Here is a 20,355-nt window from a genome sequence, read left to right as displayed (position 1 = left end):
TCTACTCAGTCTTACCTAATTTTATATTCTCACTTGTCATTTCTTTTGCACTGCTTTTTGCTACTGTGTCCGCCCAATCGATAAGAACTATATGGGGCTCTTCACTTTTTACAGTCCTCTGTTACGTTTTGTGTGACTGTAATGGGCACTGACTCCTGGGTAAGGAGAACCCAAATGATGTGATAGTGGCGGTTCAGTTAGACAACTGATGGGAAATTTTTCCACCTAGAATATGTGCCTCACGCGAATGTGTCATCTAGTCACGTGATGCAATTGATGAATGTAGTCTCCACCTGTCTCTTATTCTTTCATGCCAATAGTTGTTTGTGAATTGGTGTCACTTTGTTTTAGACTCCTAGATACCTCTTGTTGTATATTCATGTTCTTGATAGGGGCATGTATCTAGTATGAGTCGGTAAACGAGCCCTGGGACCCCCTCTAAGTAGTTTGTCGTATACCAGAACCAAATACACCTGCCGAAATCACTGTGGGGGGGATCGGATAGGGATGATTTTGTAACTGATACAATAATCGTGGGAGTGACACCATTTTGAAAATGGCTGACCGGCCATAGATGGACAGGGGCATATGGGACCAGGTCTTGACGTCCTCACGCACTTGTTCCCATACAGGCGCAAGATTGCGCTCCCAGGCTGTGGCGGGAGAATTGGATAAGTATACCCCAAGTTATTTCATGCCCCCTTGCGCCAATTGTACTGACGACGCGCAAGAACCGAGCTCGTCCCCACCTCCCAGCACCCACAAAGTGGACTTCCGGGGTTCATATATAACCCAGAGGATTCCCCCAAGACCTGATTGATACGCAGCAGCTGCGGCCCCGTAATCGGCATAGACGGCGATGCAGTCAGACAGGCCATGAGCCCATTCAAACCGGGACATCTGAGCGTCCATCCTAACCCAGGCAGCTAGAGGTTCCATGGCCAAAGCAAAGAGGTATGGTGATAGCGGACACCCCTGTCTGTTGCCCGGCCAATGGAGAACGGAGCAGAGATGAAACTCGCCACTCTTACTGATGCCGTCAAGTCGGTATAGAGCAGGGAGAGGTAGGACAGGAAGCGCGGTCCGAAATTCAGCCACCGCAAGAGTGCAAATAAATAGACCCAACTCAAGAAATGAAATGCCCTGTCCATATCCGCCAGGAGTAGCGCTGCCCATTCCCCTAGACCATGAATAGTCTAAACTGCCACGTAAGCCCACCGAATATTGTGTCGGGTTGCGCGCTGGGGCATGAACCCAGCCTGGTCCGGATGAACCAATAAAGTAATATGGGGATGAAGACAGTTCGCCAAGGCCTTGACCAATACCTTGCCCTCAACGTTTAGGAGGGAGATAAGACGATATGAGGCATGATGTTCCGGTGGTCTACCGGGTTTGTGAAAAGCCACTATCTCCACGTCATGCCAATCACTGGGCAGACGCCCCCGATCCCTAGCCTCCTCTACCACCCTGATGTAATGCGGCCCCAACTGCAAGAAATATATTAAAAAAAATTTGCATGGAAAACCATTGGGGCCCGGGGCCTTGCCAGAATTAAGATCGCCCAGAGCAGTCCCCAGCTCCTCTTCGGTAAGTGGGCCCTCAAGCTCCTCTCGAACTGCATTCGAAAGCGTCCTAGGAGGGAGGTCATCCAGGAAACACTCTACGGCCTCTGCCGGAAGACACTCCGCAGGGGCATATAACTGAGTATTGTATTCTGCAAAGCTACTCACGATAGCCGATGCACCCGACACCGGGAGTCCCTCCAACCCCACTACCCACCGGGAGGACCTGGGGGCGAAGCGAACCCCGACACAACCGATGTAGCATTGTACCAGATTTGTCACCCCACTGATAAATCCTACTACGAGTAGCAAGCCAGGACTGACGAGCCTCATCTAAAAGGATGCGAGAAGAATCCTGCTGCGCTAGCATTAGCTGATGGCGAGCACTCCGCCCCCCCCTCATCCCTCCAGCTCCAGAATAGCCACCTCTGCTCGAACTAGGGCCTCTCTACACTGTCTGCAGGCCACGGCACAGAACAAGATGTCCACCCCCCATATAGTGGGCTTCAGGACCTCCCACAGAGTGTCTGCCCTTGAAACCAAACCCACGTTAATGGCCAGGTACTGTTCCAGGGCATCTCCCATTAGTTCCCTACAATCTTCCTTCTGAAGGTTCCAGACCAAGAGACACCAGAGTAATGCGTCACCACCCCCCGCTTGAATGTAAGCGCCACTGGGGAGTGATCCGAGCGTCGGCGCAGGAGTATTTTGACCGCCATCACCACTCTGCTATCAAAAACCCGTGGGATAAACAGGTAATCAAGATGGGAGAAAGAGCCATGTACCGCTAAAAAATACGTGTATCCCTGCACTGCCATGCAACCTGCGTCAGGGATCCACCCAATCAAGACTCGTCGCTAAAGAATGTAGCTTAGTAGGATAACGGGCCTCAAACACCCCCCCGGATCTCCATATATCCCTGGCAACATCCATCACATCGTTCCAATCACCTCCCACCACTGTAAGGGCCTCAGGTATATCCATCCATAAGTTCAATAATCTTTTTGGCAAAGCCCCAGGAAAAAGGTGGGGGCAAGACACTCCCTAATACAAGGGTCTCACCCCTACCATGCCGTGTATGACCAGATACATGCCCTGCAAATCCCAGAGGCCTTAACATGTGTGTATGCAAACCTCCGATGTACTAAAATAGCAACCCCTCTAGAGCCCTTCACAAACCCAGAATGAACGACCTAAAGAAAGCTAAAGCGCTGGAAACATACTGCCTTAGTCCTCATGAGATGGGTCTCTTGCAACAATAACACATCTGCGCAAGCGCGCTTGGCTGACTTTAAGATATCCCCCTATTTGATCTTGTCCAGGGCTCCCCTAACATTCCAACTAAGAACCCTTATGCGACCAGGGACCTCCTGTGAACTAACAGCCATTCCCTCTCCGTTCCAATCTTATACAATCCCAGGACAGCAGCAAGAGTCTTCTAGGAAACATAATGGAGTCCGGACCCATGTGGACAGTGCAACAACCCCACAAACTCCCCTGCAACAACCCAACCCCACAACAACCCCCCCCCACCCTGTACCTTCAAAACAATGAAGTACCTGTCGCGGCAGACAGAGCAGGCTGACCCCAACAGGAGGTCCCACCCCTCACCCACCAACAAACCCCCCAAATCACAGCCCATTATCAAGTGGCACCCTCTCCTCACATGGAGCCCCACGGAGAGACTGGCCCCCACACACACCCCATTGGTTTATCTAAGGAACTCAATGTCCAAAAGCAGCATGGTCATCCCGGAGTCAATCCGCTGAGATGGAAATCAGAGACACAGAGCCCGCACGAGCCGCTAGGCCCGCAGATCGTGAGTGGCGCCTGGACTTAGAGCATCTGTCCCCTCTTCCCCTTGCCCCCATCTGGCTCCAAGTGGGCCCACCAGAGGATGAGTCAGATTCGCTTCCGGGGGGCGGGATAAGGAGGCAGCCGCACCGTTTCGTCAGTCCAATGGAACACCTCCACCGGCGTGTCAAAGAAATGGGTGCGGAACCGGTATACCACCCGCATCCTGGCCGAGTAAAGAAGGGCATAAGGAAGCTTAAGTTCCCTGAGACAGGCCTTAGCGGACAAAAAAACAACTGCCGATGCTGTTGCACTAATTTTGTATAGTCTGGGAAAATTCAGATGCAGGAATTGTTAAACAGCAATGGTTCCTTAGCTCGGGCCTGCTTCAGAATGGTGTCCCTGTCATAATAGTGAAGGAGCTTGGCGATGACAGGCCGCGGACGTGCGCCAGGGGCGGTTTGCATCAGAGCCCTGTGTGCACGTTCCACGACAAAACAAGTGGAAAGTTCTCTAGTGGGGAGCCAACTCTCGAGCCAGTCAGTAAGAAATTCCCTTTCTTGCAATCTTCCGGAAAGCCAACAAAGTGCAGGTTATTGCATCGCGCCCTACCCTCTGTGTCTTCCACTCATGCCAAGCCCCGCTGGGTGGTCTCTAATGACGCTACTTTCTGCTGAAGTGTGGGAACCACATCCTCCACGCCCCTGATCCTTGTTTCTGTCTCTGTGATGCGGGCTAGTGCATTCCTCAGGTCTTGACACAGGAGCATCACATCAGAGCCGACCGTCCCGATCTTGGCTTACAAAGCATTTCTAGATTGGGTAATGGCAGCCATGCGAGCAGCATTATCCGGTACAACCGTTTGAGTCCGCCTGGGCGGTGCCGCCGGTGCACCGCTGAGGTACTGGGTTTTTAAGAACCGGCACAGACACCGGTTACCCAGCGGTGCCGGGGAATACACACCCAGAGACCTCGGGTTCTTCCTGATCCAGACCACAGAAACTCAGAGTCTTCTAGGTGAAGTCAAAGATTAGTTTATTGGCTGCAACCAAGGTAACAAGTGTCCTAGAAGTACAACATACGGAAGTATATTCTCAGGAGACTGCTCGCCTTTGCAAAATCAGGCGTCTCTTCTTATACACAATTTTGGGCTTCAGGCAAAACATTCTTGGTTGTAAAGTAAATCGTTAACATATTTTTAGTACAAAGAAAAAGCAGAGTCATGATGACATGTCCATATTTCACTTCGTGCTGCCTACAACAAATCATTTGGCAAGGCCCAACATTTCATCAGATATCACTGGACCCCTAATAAAAACGGGCACCTCCCCACCATAAAGTAAGTGAAGCAAAAGAGTGGAGATAGATGTGAGCGAGATATGGCAGGTGTGCGCGCTGAAATGGTTTTATGGTTTGTTGAGCCTAGATGCTATCTTGCTCGGCCACTGGGAGGGGAACTGACTTAATAAGTTCGGCCTGGGGCAATGGTTCCAACTTGTACAGGTCATGGAAAAGTCGATTAAGGAGTATGTGTCCTTGTGGAATCGAATTCAGCTGGATTAAGGCCTATGTAAAGGGCAATACATAAATGGAAGCCAAGGGTTCAGAATGTAAGTGACGATTTCGAGGTGAAATCGTCACTCGAATATGCTGAAAATACATGTACATGATGTACTCGTCATTCTCGGTCTTTTGATACCAAACTCGTCATGTTTCGACGAAATTTTTAATTCTCGAGTCCAGAATAATTACACGAATCCAGATTTTAGAACCTCAATCCCTCCTTTTGCCCTTACATAGGCAATTAATCTATCCTCATGTTAGTCTGAGTCCAGGTCTATATTCCTAAAGTCATTGAGATGTTGCTGTAACATCATTCTAGTACTTAGTTCATCTTTTGACACAGGCTTCCTTACACATGATGTAACACAGAGGCCACATATTGCAGGAGCACACTGTATGCACAGACAGAACAGGAAAAGAATGGCTAAGACCATCCCAATGACCATCAGAATTTTCCATCCCCAGGCAGATATCAGTTCCCAGAACCATCCCATTAACGACCAATCTCCTTTATCCACATGAATAGATTCGGAAATCTTATGTAGTTTGGAGATGGCCCTGTACACTGTTGGAGCATTATCTGGGATGAAAATGCAACAACTAGACTGGATCAATTTGCATACTCCACCTCGGTCTGAAAGTATAACATCCAAAGCGACCCGGTTTTGAAGGGTCATAAGTCGATCTGACTGGAGCTCAGCAGTCAAGTTACTAAGGGCACCAGCAGTTTCAGTCACGGTGGATTCAACTACCCTTGTTAATTGCCTTATGTTTCTGCTGTTGGCTATGGATCCCCAGAACGGCAGAAAACTCTTTGCAAAGTCCCCAAATTCTTGATCTGCAGTGTCTTCTTTACTCAAAACACCTCTAACTACCCTTGTCCGGTGGTAATCCGCCGCTGCTGTGTAGGTGGGAGGCAACAGGAATGAAACAAAACATGAGCCCGAGAAGTCAGGGGGCAACCATGTGTAGGCTCTATCATGGCAGATGAAATAAGTACCCTTAGCGGCTAAAAACGCAGGGGAAGTCTGAGATCCAAAAACATACGTTTCTGTACAGATACTCTTCCCTAGCTGAGCTCTGGGATTCTTGCCAATACCTTGCAAACACAGGTGACCCTGATGGGGTATGATCCAGATAGGGGAGGATCTTCTGGCTTGCTGTTTCTCACTTAAAGTAGTGCCATATCCGGTCACGTTCCAACCTACATATGCAAGTATCTCATCATCCGGAGTATCTTCATAAGAAGTTACTTCCTTGATCATGTCAACTATACCTTTGACTAGGGCGCTAGTCTTGAGGTTGTCTTTTACAGAACGCAGGGGTTGGACTTCTCGTGCATATATGAACATTGTCCTATATGCCCATACTGAACCATTGTGACTAAATGGCAGGACCAAATAGGGGATACCTTTATCCGTTGTGTGAGGCATGAGACCGCACACCCAACAGTTAGTTGTGTTCATTACAAGTTGGTGTTGGTGTAATAACTGAACAAAGGAGTTATTAACGAACTCTAATCTCCTATTTGATTCGTGGTCAGGCAGAGGGTGGAAAGAATGAGAGGAAACAGTAGGAGGAGGTATGGGTGATGCAGTGGGCGCAAATGTTACATGGAAAGAGAATAAAACATAACTTATCAAAAAGATCATTACGCTGGATAGCATAAAAATACACAATATTATAAAACTTTTCTTTGTCATCGTGTTACACAGTCTCCGCTTAAAGTTCATTTGCTTGACAGGTCTCTCCACATCAGGAAACTCCATCCTCTCTAAAGTGCTGCCCGCGGTGGGAGGTTGCCTCTGCTAAAGGATGCTTCCGTCAGTCTAGGGCAACTCCCTTGGACCAACCAGAACTACCGACCTAACGTAGTCAGCTGCACCCAAAAGACTTTAATCAACCGCGGCCCTAGCAGCGGAACCCGGATGGCGGTTCGAAAAACAAAAATAAGCAAGTTTCCTAAATGGGAGAGCTGCACTTTCAAAAAGAGTATTTGGGAGGAAAAAAGATATATTTATTTGTCCTTAGGTCTTGGTCTCAAATCATAAAAAGGAATCACTTTTATTAGTTTGTTTTTCTCGGTCGCAAATTGTAGCGTCTTTTTCCTGGTACTGTCTGGTCCTGAAACAGGAGTTCAGGCTCCAAAAAGTTCAATTGTTCTGATGGTGGCACAGTCTCTTGAAAAATGTTCTCGCTTTCACATTCAGGGTTAGTTTCTTTTACACGGTCATCGCTGACAGGTGTGACGCGTGGCACAGTTGTAAGCTCTGAGTCAGTGACACCCTTCTGGACCCACTGGTCATGTGGCGGAGGTGAAGGGATTCTCTTGCAGTGGACCCCGTGGATCCAGTTGGTCTTCCCCTCCACTCGAACGGCTGACCTCGTGGAAAGAAGGACGAGGTGTGGCCCGGTCCACCTGGGCTGGTCGTTCTTTGTTCTCTGGAAGTTTTTCACGAGAATCCAGGAACCAGGGACAATGGAGTGACCTGGAGTCTCAGAGACCGGAGGCAGGGTGTTGTGGACCTGTTGATGCAAAACACGCAATTTAGCCGTCAATTCATACAAGTAATCAAGCAAAATAGGGTGTTCTATGTTAGGATGCGAGGGCAGGGATAGTCCCTTTTTAGTGTTCATGGACTGCCATCACATGATCAAACAGGAACTGGATATAAGTCTGTCCTACCTTCATTTCCCTGCTAGTTATTGCTTCCTGTGAGGTTCCTGGTTCCTGGTTCCGAGTTGCTGTTGGTGCTTTCCTTGCTCTTATTGGATCTCCCTCACGGGCTCGTGGGGTGTAGATTTGATACTCTCCCCTAGAGTATCTTGCCTTTTTGTCCCCTGACCTGTTGTCCTTCGTTTCCCTCCTTCTTTTTCCACTCCTCCTAGCTAGTCAGTCCTGCTCCCTGCCCCTTCGTTTTTTCCTTCCTTTTAGTTTGCACTCGTTTTTGGAGGTTAGTTAAGGATAGGGGCTCCTATCCACCTCCGCTTGTTTTTGTGGTCTGGCTTGATTACATTGACTGCGAGGAGACGCGGCTCATTGCGGGGCTTGTTTGCCTTCGCAAAGCGCCCTTGCTTTTGTAATCGGTCCGCATCGTTATGCGGAAGTGACCCGTTTTTCGGGCCGTTCCGCGAGTGCAGTGGTAGTGAATTGTTTTCTTTTTTCCTGGGCTGTTTGAGTCCATTGCCCTCGATACAGCAATAAGGATAGGGTTTTTTTTGGTGTGCTCTAAGAACAGTGAGCACTTCGTGCCTTTTTTCCCCTCTAAGACCCAGTCTTCATTTTTAAACCGATTGACACCATACTAAAGCGTCTTTACTTGGGATAGATACAGACTTCATCCCATCTACTCCCACTGTGTTCCTCGTGGCAAAGCCTGCATTGTATATAGGTAAGCTGTGGGACTGTGGTGGCAGGGCATGTTCACTACCATTGGGGGAGGTTTTGGTTTTCTCTCATTTGTTCTATAACTTGTGATGTGTACTCCCTCTTGTTTGTGTGCATAGGTGCAGAGGCGAGGAGACGGGAGCAGTGTCCTTTTACATACTCCAGGGTGGAAGACTGTGTGTCATTACAATACCACCCTCTTTTCAGGTCCATTGGCGCACTCATAGTTGTTTGTCTGTGAAGTGGCACGTGGGCAGGGAGAGGGGATTGGTGTATTCTTCACTTCGTTCCTGCAGTGCACGGGCTGAGTGGGCGGAACCGCAACAGAATAACTAGCCCACGTGTTATAGCACTGCCTGGACGAAGATGAATGAGGATTCAGGAAATCCCTTGGGTGGAGGTACGGGTGTGCCCACTATGCAGGATGTTATGGGGGCTTTGACAGCGTTACAGGCTCAGGTGCAGGATTTACGACAGGAGAACATGGGCCTGAAGCAGGAGTTAGTGGCTGTGAGAGCCAGGGAACAGTTACAACAGAGGGGGCAGGCAACAGTCATTCAGCCAGCGACTTTCCAGTACAGTGGTGGGTCAGGTTCTAGTGGAGCAGGAGGAGGAGTTCCTCTTGCTGTTACGGTGAATACTCTGGTGGTAGTGCCCTTGGCTCCCCCTGAGAGGTTTTCTGGGGACAGTGAGAAATATGCCACTTTTATGAACCCGTGCCAGTTGCATTTTATGTGCAAGCCTGGTGCCTTTCCGGATGATTCGGCCAAGGTTGCCTTTACCATTTCATAGCTGGCTGGCACCGCTGCTCAGTGGTCCATTCCTCTGATTGATAGTGATGATCGTGTGTTGTACGACTATGCGGCATTTAAGGAGTTAATGCGGGGCTTGTTTGCGAAACATGCATTCATGCAGGCGAGTGATGCCGAACTCCTAAAGTTACGGCAGGGCAGGCAGGATCTATTGTCCAACATAGCCTCGTTCAATCGGTTGGTGTCTGAAACCCATTGGCCAACAGAGAAAAGAACCTCACTGTTTTACCAAGGCCTTTGTGAGGAACTTAAGGATGTGGTGTCTCAGGTGGTAGATCCACCAGCGGATTGTGCAGCGTTCATTGATCTGGTGGTCAAACTGAACCATCGATTGTCGGAGAGACGTGGGGAACGTAGTCGTTTTCAGGTCTCACGGGGAGGTTACGTTAAGCCAGAGGTAAAATCAATAGGGGATAGCAAAACGGCGCCCGAACCTATGGAGATAGGAGGGATGCGTGGGCCTTTGACTCCTGATGAGAAAAAGAGGAGAAGGGAGTTGAATCTGTGTTTGTATTGTGGACAGGGAGGCCATTTTGCCAGGGAATGTCCTGTGAAACCCTCGGGTATGGGGTATGGAAAGAAGGTAGCTTTTGTACATGTAGAGGGACACAACAACCAACAGAGGGAACAACTGAGACAGTATGATGTGTTGGGAGCAGTTGATCAGGCGCCAAGGCATTTTATCATCAATGCCCATCTTTTGCTTTCTGTGTCCGAACGGGTCCCTGTGTCAGTCTTGTTGGACTCGGGTGCAACCGGTAATTTTATTGACATATCGTTGGCTGAGAAACTACGGATTTCCTGTCATCAGAAGGAACAGCCAGAACCGGTGAGAGCTATAGATGGGACTGAATTGACGTCTGGATGCATTACCCGCCAAACCGTCCCTTTACAGTTGTTGTGTGAGAACGGGCATTCGGAAGCTGTGGTCTTTGATTTGATCGATGCACCTTCTTTTGGTTTGGTGTTAGGGGTTCCTTGGCTGCAGGAACACAACCCAAAGATCGACTGGGTGCAGCGGTTGGTGACGTTGGATTCCGCTCATTGCCTGAGACATTGCTATCTTGAAGCTAGGGAGCGGATTCATCCTTTGTTGTGTGCGGTGACGGAAGTGAGTTCCGTTCCTTTACAGTATTCGGAGTTCAAGGGGGTTTTTGACAAAGGTTGTGCTCAGGGTCTTCCCCCGCATCGGTCATTTGATTGTAAGATTGATCTGGTGCCGGGTGTTCCGTTACCATGTAGCCGTATTTAAGCCTTGTCGGAACCTGAGGAGGCGCATCTCAAGGAATACATCGAGGAGATGTTGCATTTGGGGTATATCCGTCCCTCCACTTCGCCCGTGTCATCGGCGATCTTCTTTATTCCGAAGAAGGAGGGGTCCTTGAGAGCCTGTGTAGATTATAGGGCCTTGAATAAAGCAACAGTAAAAAACAAGTACCCTCTTCCCCTCATCCCCGTGTTATTGGACCAGCTGCGCAAGGCCACAGTATTTACTAAACTGGATTTGCGGGGCGCTTACCACCTGATACGAGTTCGACCCGGGGATGAGTGGAAGACGGCTTTTAAGACCAAACAGGGACTGTTCGAGTATTGCGTAATGCCGTTTGGCTTATGCAATGCGCCGGCAGCGTTCCAGTTCTTTATAAATGAGGTCCTTAGGGAATATCTGGATAGAACTGTCATCGTCTATCTGGATGACATACTCATTTATTCAGAATCGGGTGCTGAACATCAAGAGCACGTGACACAAGTGTTAAGGAAATTGCAGGAACACCATCTGTATGCAAAATTGGAGAAGTGTCAGTTCAGCTCCCCTGAAGTGGAGTTCTTGGGGTTTATTATCTCGGCGGCTGGAGTCCGGATGGACCCCAAAAAGATCCAGGCGATTGTATCCTGGCCCATACCGTCTACTGTGAAGCAAATCCAGGTGCTCTTGGGTTTCGCCAATTTTTATCGGAGGTTTATCTCTCACTTTTCTGATGTAGTGGCTCCAATGACACGTCTGTTGCGGAAAGGGGTTCCCTTTGTGTGGTCTACTGAGGCACAGGAGGCTTTCCGACTTTTGCTCGAACATTTTACAACAGCACCTGTGTTGGTGCACCCTGATCCTGCCCTGCCGTTCTTTGTTGAAACCGACGCTTCCATGTGTGCGGTGGGTGGGGTGTTGTCCCAACGGGATGAAGTCACTGGCCATATGCATCCCATCGCTTTCTTTTCCAAGACGTTGTTACCAGCGGAGCGTAATTATACTGTGGCGGAGAGGGAATTGTTGGCTGTGAAGTTGGCCTTTGAGGAGTGGCGTCACTATTTATGGGGTGCACGACATGTTATCACTATTTATACCGACCATAAAAATCTGGAGTTCTTCAGATGTGCTAGGGCGTTAACACCTCGTCAGATGCGGTGGGTTCTGTTTTTTAATGAATATGACTTTGTCATTACTTATAGACCCGCAGCACAGCAGATTAAGTCGGATGCGTTATCCCGGATTCATGTTGGTCCCGGTGATATGAGTACCTTGAGTGACGTCAGACCAATGATTGATGGTCAAAGGATCATTGGGGCCATAGCAGCTAGCGATTTTCCTGATTTGGTGAAGTTGGTTAAGGAGCGATTGGGTCAGGTGGATATGGTTCTGTGGTTGTCTTTGCCCCAGGTCATCGAGAAGGATGGATTGTTATACCATGAGGGGAGGTTGTTTATCCCGCCTGTCTTCAGGGAGGAAGTGTTGGAATGGTGTCATTCTTCGGCATTGGTGGCACATCTCGGGATAGGGAAAACAAAGGAATTATGCACAAGATGGTTTTGGTGGGAGTCAATGGCGAAGGATATTCAGAACCATGTGACAGCTTGTCCTATATGTACCATCAATAAACCATCACATTGCAAACCCTCGGGCCTTCTGCAGCCCTTAGACGTCCCTCCTTCTCCTTGGCATACCATCAGCATGGACTTTGTGACCGATTTACCATCAGTGAATGGATTCACCGCCATTTTGGTGGTGGTGGATCTGTTCACTAAAGTGGCGCTTTTTGTTCCATTGCCCAAGATCCCTACGGCTAAGGAGATGGCAGTGGTGTTTATGTCTGAGATTATGAGGCTACATGGCATGCCGTTGGCGATTGTTTCCGATAGGGGGGGCTCAGTTTGTGTCTCACTTTTGGACTGAGCTCTGTTTGGTTCTGAAGACTGAGATACGATTGTCATCAGCGTATCATCCTCAGTCGGATGGACAGACCGAGCGCACCAATCAGACCATGTAGCAGTATTTGAGGTGTTTGGTTTCATCTTTGTCTTGCGATTGGCTGACTGCATTACCCATTGCGGAGTTTGCATACAATAAAAGCTAGCACTCCGCCTTGGGCATGACACCCTTTTACTGCTCATTGGGGTACCATCCTAGGGCCATCGCTATCCAACCCACTGGGCATGTGCCGGCCATTGATGAAGTGTGTAAAACGTTGAGTGATATCTGGGGTTTGGCTCGAGTGAGGTTGTTGGAAGCTAAGGCTGAGATGAAGAGGCAGGCAGACAGACATCTGGCCCCTGCCCCTGTGTACAAGGCGGGTGATATGGTTTGGTTGGCCTCCCGTAATTTGAGGATACAGGGTTCCCGTAAATTGCAACCTAGATTCGTGGGCCCTATCCCGGAAGTACAGGTTGTTAATTCAGTGGCCATGAAGCTTCAGTTACCTCAGGACTATAAGATACATCCTGTGTTTCATACTTCGTTGCTGAAGCCATATGTACCCTCTGCTCAGGTGTTGCCCCCGCCCCCGCCTTTGGTTATTGAAGGGGAGGTTGAGTTTGAGGTTCAGGCTATCCTAGACTCAAGACGTAGGAGGGGCCGCCTATACTATCTGGTTGATTGGAAGGGATATGCCCAGGAGGATAGGTCATGGGAGCCTGCCGGAGGGGTGCATGCACCACGTTTGGTTCGTATGTTTCACAGGAGGCATCCCGCTAAACCCCGCCCTGTAGGGAGGATCATTGGGGGGGGTACTGTTAGGATGCGAGGGCAGGGATAGTCCTTTTTTAGTGTTCATGGACTGCCATCACATGATCAAACAGGAACTGGATATAAGTCTGTCCTACCTTCATTTCCCTGCTAGTTATTGCTTCCTGTGAGGTTCCTGGTTCCTGGTTCCGAGTTGCTGTTGGTGCTTTCCTTGCTCTTATTGGATCTCCCTCACGGGCTCGTGGGGTGTAGATTTGATACTCTCCCCTAGAGTATCTTGCCTTTTTGTCCCCTGACCTGTTGTCCTTCGTTTCCCTCCTTCTTTTTCCACTCCTCCTAGCTAGTCAGTCCTGTTCCCTGCCCCTTCGTTTTTTCCTTCCTTTTAGTTTGCACTCGTTTTTGGAGGTTAGTTAAGGATAGGGGCTCCTATCCACCTCCGCTTGTTTTTGTGGTCTGGCTTGATTACATTGACTGCGAGGAGACACGGCTCATTGCGGGGCTTGTTTGCCTTCGTAAAGCGCCCTTGCTTTTGTAATCGGTCCGCATCGTTATGCGGAAGTGACCCGTTTTTCGGGCCGTTCCGCGAGTGCAGTGGTAGTGAATTGTTTTCTTTTTTCCTGGGCTGTTTGAGTCCATTGCCCTCGATACGGCAATAAGGATAGGGTTTTTTTTGGTGTGCTCTAAGAACAGTGAGCACTTCGTGCCTTTTTTCCCCTCTAAGACCCAGTTTTCATTTTTAAACCGATTGACACCATACTAAAGCGTCTTTACTTGGGATAGATACAGACTTCATCCCATCTACTCCCACTGTGTTCCTCGTGGCAAAGCCTGCATTGTATATAGGTAAGCTGTGGGACTGTGGTGGCAGGGCATGTTCACTACCATTGGGGGAGGTTTTGGTTTTCTCTCGTTTGTTCTATAACTTGTGATGTGTACTCCCTCTTGTTTGTGTGCATAGGTGCAGAGGCGAGGAGACGGAAGCAGTGTCCTTTTACATACTCCAGGGTGGAAGACTGTGTGTCATTACAATACCACCCTCTTTTCAGGTCCATTGGCGCACTCACAGTTGTTTGTCTGTGAAGTGGCACGTGGGCAGGGAGAGGGGATTGGTGCATTCTTCACTTCGTTCCTGCAGTGCACGGGCTGAGTGGGCGGAACCGCAACATTCTAGCTCACTGAACTTCGTGGGCCTAGGCACTCCCCATATGTTGGCTGGCCGGCCAAAGACAATTTCATAAGGGCTGAGTTTCACTCGCGAATGCACAGTCATTCTGGTGGATAGGAGTGCTAAGGGTAGAGCGTCAGGCCATTTAAGACCTGTGCTCGCTTGGATTTTGGCCAATTTAAGTTTTAAAGTGCCATTGTAACATTCTACTAATCCAGCTGATTGGGGGTGATTTGCAGCGTGGAACTTCTGCCTAATGCCTAGCCCTTCACACACTCTTTTCATCACACGACCCACAAATTCACTTCCGTTGTCAGACCAGACCATTCTAGGCATTCCAAACCTGGGGAAGTACTCTTTCACAAGGGCTTTTGCTGTGGACAAGGCAGTATTGTCTTTTAGGGGATAGGCTTCTACCCATCTTGAGAAAGCACAAACAACAACGAGCACGTATTTTAAGTTGTTGCACCTCTCCATGTGTATGAAATCTAGCTGCAAAACCTCGAACGGATACGTAGGAGGTGCAAAATGACCAGCTGGAGTTGGGGTTCCCCTACCAGGATTGTGCTTCAGACATACCATGCAATTCTTGACAACATTCTCTGCACACTTGGGAATCCCTGAATTCTTCCATACTGGGGCCAACAACTCGCAAATCCCTTTCACGCTGATATGAGCCATTCCATGAGCCATTGTAACCACTGCAAGCACATATGCATCGGGTAACAACCATCTCTGATGCTCTGTCAATTCAATCCAACAACCATTTGCATCCATTCTACCTGTACTCTCTCTCCACGTGCTCAACTCTTTCTGTGTGGCCTCAGCTTGGATGGATTTCACGCTCTCTATCGTGTCCTCACATATTCCAACATCACCATTCCATCTTTCAGGGCCTGCAACATACATTCGGCTCATCACATTCTTTGCCGTTTCTTTAGCGATCTCATCAGCAAATGCATTTCCACGACCAACATCATCAGTCACCTTCTTGTGAGCACTACACTTCACAATCGCCATTTGCAGAGGCAAGGTCAGTGATTCAAGAAGCTCATTAACCAACTGACCATGCTGAATCTTAGCTCCATGCGAAGTCAGGAACCCACGTTCTCTCCACAATCGTCCGAAACTGTGAGCCACGCCGAAAGCATACTGACTATCAGTGTAGACAATCACTCTCATTCCTTTAGACAATACACATGCTCTCGTTAGTGCAACTAATTCTGCGGCTTGGGCTGAACCATGTGGTATTCGTGCAGTTTCAACAACTGTGCGCAAAGTCGTGACAGCATATGCTGCAGTCACGTTCCCATTTGGGAGCTTAAAGCATGAACCATCCACCCATAACGTACCATCACATTCAGCAAGAGGAGTGTAAAATAAATCCACTCTCCCTTTTGTCTCTTCCTCTGTTGTGAGGAAACAATTGTGCTGTTCTAAAGCATCTGATTCCTCTGCAATTGGTAACAACGTGGCTAGATTTAAGGTACTGCACCTTTTTATGTGCACATGGCTCGCTAGCAGCGTCAATTCGTAACTGGACAGTCGAGCACTAGTTAAGTGCTGTGTCTTGGTCCTATTTAACAATGTGTCTACTGCATGCGGGACCATCATGATTAGTGTATTATTCATTACTAGACCAGCAGACTGTCGAATAGAAACAGCTGCTGCTGCTGTGGCTCTTAAACAACTTGGCAATGCTTTAGCTACTAGATCCAAAGTTGACGAAAAGTAGGCGCATGGGCGCTGTCTACCTCCAAATAACTGAGTCAATACAGACAATGCACAGCCCTCCTTCTCGTGGACATACAATGTGAAAGGCTTACTGTAGTTGGGGGTACCTAACACAGGAGCCGAACATAATGCTGTGCGTAATTCGAGAAAACTTTTCTGACACTCTTCAGACCAAGGAATGGGATTGGGTGTATTTTTACACGTTAATGCCACCAAGGGTTTGGCCAATAACGAAAAATTTGGAATCCACTGTCTACAGTACGATGTAATGCCCAAGAAAGCACGCACTTCTCTCTGTGTTCTTGGCACATTCAATTTCGCTATTGCCTGAATTCTTTCTGGGGTCAGTTTCCTTCCCTCCTTCGATAAGAGGTGACCTAAGTAGGTCACTTCTTGTCGGCAATATTGAAGCTTGGAAAGTGACACCTTGTGATGCAGATCACACAGATGACGCAATAATGTCAACGTGGCCTTTTTACAAATTTTCTTAGTATCTGCAGCAATGAGCAAATCATCCACATACTGTACAAGAGTAGCACCTTTAGGTAAAACAATCGTGTCAAGCTGTGTTTTCAGAGCTTGACTTTATATTGATGGGCTTTCACAGTAGCCTTGAGGAGCGCGTTTAAAGCGGAAACTGCGACCTCCTAAACTGAAGGAAAAAATATCCCTGCTCTCCTCAGCAATTGGGATGCTGAAGAAAGCATTCTTTAGGTCAATCACCGAAAACCATGAAGCAGAAGCTGGAATCATAGTCAATAATGTGGTAATGTCGGGGACAACTGGGAATTGTGGCACAACTATCTTATTCACTTCTCGAAGATCAATTACGAATCTGTACACAGGTGGCTGTGAAGGGTCAGTTTGTTTTAAAACAGGCAGAACAGGACTATTGCAAACGTTGCCTCGTGTTTCTTCAATCACATCCTTTTCAATCAATTCGTAAACAATCGCTAGCAAAGCTTTTTCACCCTCATTAGATATTTTGTATTGGGTAATTCGTGGCATGTTGACATTGGACTTCAATGTTACAACATATGGTGGAATTTCTAAAAGACCTACATCATTAGGACCAGTGGCACAAAGAATATCTGGGAGAAGTGACAATTCTGCTGGAAGTGCATCTCTCGACAAATACATGGGAGAAACTACTTTCTTACCTAAAGTAAGCTGTACTCCTGAAGGAGAACAGTACAAAGTCGCATACAATCTTTTTAACAAATCCAATCCTAGCAAATTTTCACCACAACCTGTTGTCAGAATAAGGGGTGCTTCGAATTCACAAGGACCAACAGAAAGAGATAAAGGGTCAGAAATCGGATTTCTAACTGGGGCGCCAGAAAAACCTACAGAAACGTTCATGTCGCCAGACAAAGGTGCGCCAGGGAGTTTGGAGTGCATAATAGAACTCTTTGTAGCACCAGTATCCAACAGAAAAGGCTCTGACACACCTGATGTAATCACCTCAACGTAAGGTCCACTCTGATCTACTGGAACTGAAACAACTCCCTCTCTTTGTCTATAGCTGTCCTAGCAATCATTATCTTCCCACTGCTCATCTTCTGTGTAATAATCAACGTAGTATTGAGCTGTCCTATCAGATGCGTTAATTTGCTGATCAAACCTGTTCATAGAGTTTTGCGGTGGAAGGGGAGGTGTGTTCTGAGGGGCGTTTCCACGCCCTCTACCTCTAGGTGCTTGCTGACTGCCACGACCTCTAACACCAGAAACTCCATTTGCACGTTGTAATAGAATAGGACAATTATACTTGAAATGACCCTCTTGTTTGCAATATAAACACTGGTTGAGGCCTACAGGTACACGGGGTTGAGTATACTCGACTCTTTGCGAGTTCCTCTGATACTGTTGAGGCTGCTGAAAGGTATTTTGGTAGTGATTCTGACCATTGTTATTTTGATTACCACCACCACGTGGCGGATAGGCTTGCTGTAGCAAAACCTTCGTTTTCAGTTCCTTAGTTTTCTTTTCTGCTCTATCCTTCTCATCCTTGTCTCTATTTTCGTAATATTGTGCAGTAGCCAATATCTGTGCCGAAGACGAAACAGCCCAAGAACTTTCTGAATCTTTTAACTTTTTACACAATTCTGGAAGCAGATTGTGCACGAATTTATCGACAAACAATCTCTGACCACCTTCTGTGGTCATATCTTGACCGCTGTGGTCAACGAATGTTTCTTCAAATCTGGTGAAGAAGTCTGAGACTGTTTCTTCTTTCTTCTGTTTGCATGCAGACAACTTATCCCAATTTACGCGTATTGCAGGCATTATCGTTTTCATGTAATCTACTATTTTACCAGGGAGTTCTGCTATCAAAGGCTCAGGCTTGGCACCACCAACTTGTCGGGCATCTGCAGCAGTAATATTAGCCCATGTGTCACCTAATTCCTGGTCATGATCTATATGACGAATTTTACCCCATAAAGGCTGTGGAACAACATTCCCAAATAACATATCGATGTCGGCTAAATTCATTATACACGACCCAGCAGTTTGCGACAACTCTTTATAGTACCCTGCAGGATTTTTACGCGGATCTGGTAATGTTTGTTTGAGTGCTAAAACTTCAGCTCGCTTCCATGGGACATGTACCCATACACGCTGAAAGTGTGGCAGAATAGGTGGGACAGCAGTCGTGTCACCCTCTCTCCATTGTGGGGGAACTTCCCTCATAGGGTATTGTCGCGCCTTTTTCCTACTGGATGTATTATGCTCAGATTGTGACTCAGAACTGCTCCCCTTACTCCGATATGATAACAACATTTCAACTGCTTTCTCCACATCTGGACCTACAATCATACCCTCTCCGAACTTAAACCGTACACGACACATCTCTCGTGGGATGCATTCCTGATCATTGTCTTCTAAATCCTCGCAAAGGAAAACACACATCTGTTCGAAAACATATCTCTGTGTCGCTGCTTCCCATTGATGGAAGACTTCCATGACAGACTGTACATCATATTTTACAGTGTCCATGACCCATTTCCGTGCTAAACTATTCAGTGAATCTCTCTCTTGATAATCAGGTAGTTGACTTTGCAACTGTCTTCTTCCCATGTTAGGGGTCGTAGTAGGCGACCCGAAAAGAGGTAAAAGAAGATTAGTAACAGTGCTGGCCATTTTCTGCCGAATGGTAGGTGAAACTGAAGGACACACAGATGGAAAAACGGGGTGAGATAAGGCAGGGGTAGCGATAGCAGAAGAGGTATCAGGGGAAACAGAGGGGGCACTAGGCAAAATCGTAGAGGGAGCATTAGGCGACGTGAAAAATACAGTAGGCAGAATCGTAGAAAACACAGGTGAAACAGAAGTGGTCGGTGGGCCTGAAGGAGGCTGCACCGAAGAAGTAGGAGCCAGCTGAAGAACAGCTGGTGGGTGCTGTGGAGGAGCAGGAGGCGTAGTTTGCGCAACTAAAGGTTGCGGGGGTGCTGTGGCATTATGCACATTGGGGGGTGGTGAATTTTGTAAATGCGACATTAATGGGTCTTTTTCACGCTCTTTTGCTGCCTCTTGCTGAAGAGACGGCAAAACTGGATAACACTTATCTATTGCCATTTTACGTTGCCTGTGCAACTGCTCATTCATCTGCTCTTCTTCATTATCTTTAAACTGCACAGCAGCTTGCATTACTGAAAGTCCCCCTTCTCTCTTATTTTTCTTAGCTAATTTAATTTCTTTTTGTTTGGCTTCTTTACGCCATAAGCGGAAAGAGTCAAACATCGCCGGCCGGGCTTTCTTTTTAAAGAGTTTAACTTCAAGGTTGTCTAAGATTTCAGAATCAAAGCTACCATATCGGGGCCATTTTAAAACACCATCTTTTCTGGTGTATTTAATCCATACTTCGTTGTAGGTGATGGGGCCAACCCCATGTTTCACATATAGTTCGTAAGTCGGAGTTCCAACTGGAGGAACCGGACATGAGTCCTCCAACCGGGAGTCCCTGTTATTACCACCAAGACAAAACAAATTTCCAAGTCTAAGACTAGGCATCTTCGCTCTCTAGTCTAGTTCCAAACTTCAAAGGATTATCGATTACGATATTTCTCGTGAATACACGAGTCCTTCGGTTTTGGTGCTTGCAAGTACCAACACAAAACTTTGTATCCCAAAGATACCAACACTAAAGCCCAACTAAGGACTGGGAGACGCTCCACGTATACTTAACTGAAATATCGATGACGTCACCAGAAGACTTGTCTTAGTGTTTCGCTCTACCAAACTTCAAGGGTCCAAATCAGGGCGATAGCCAGGGCAGCAGTCCTTGTAGCCGTCGGGAAGCGGGGAACCTCGCAGCAAAGACCTTCGGACCACGTCGACATGCAGGGGTCGATGAGGTGGTTGGCCGTCCTCCGGAATTT

Source organism: Lissotriton helveticus, chromosome 6 (genome assembly GCF_964261635.1).
Source record: "Lissotriton helveticus chromosome 6, aLisHel1.1, whole genome shotgun sequence".
Classification (NCBI taxonomy): domain Eukaryota; kingdom Metazoa; phylum Chordata; class Amphibia; order Caudata; family Salamandridae; genus Lissotriton; species Lissotriton helveticus.
The sequence above is the reverse complement of the archived record's forward strand: the minus strand, read 5'-3'. Positions refer to the sequence as shown.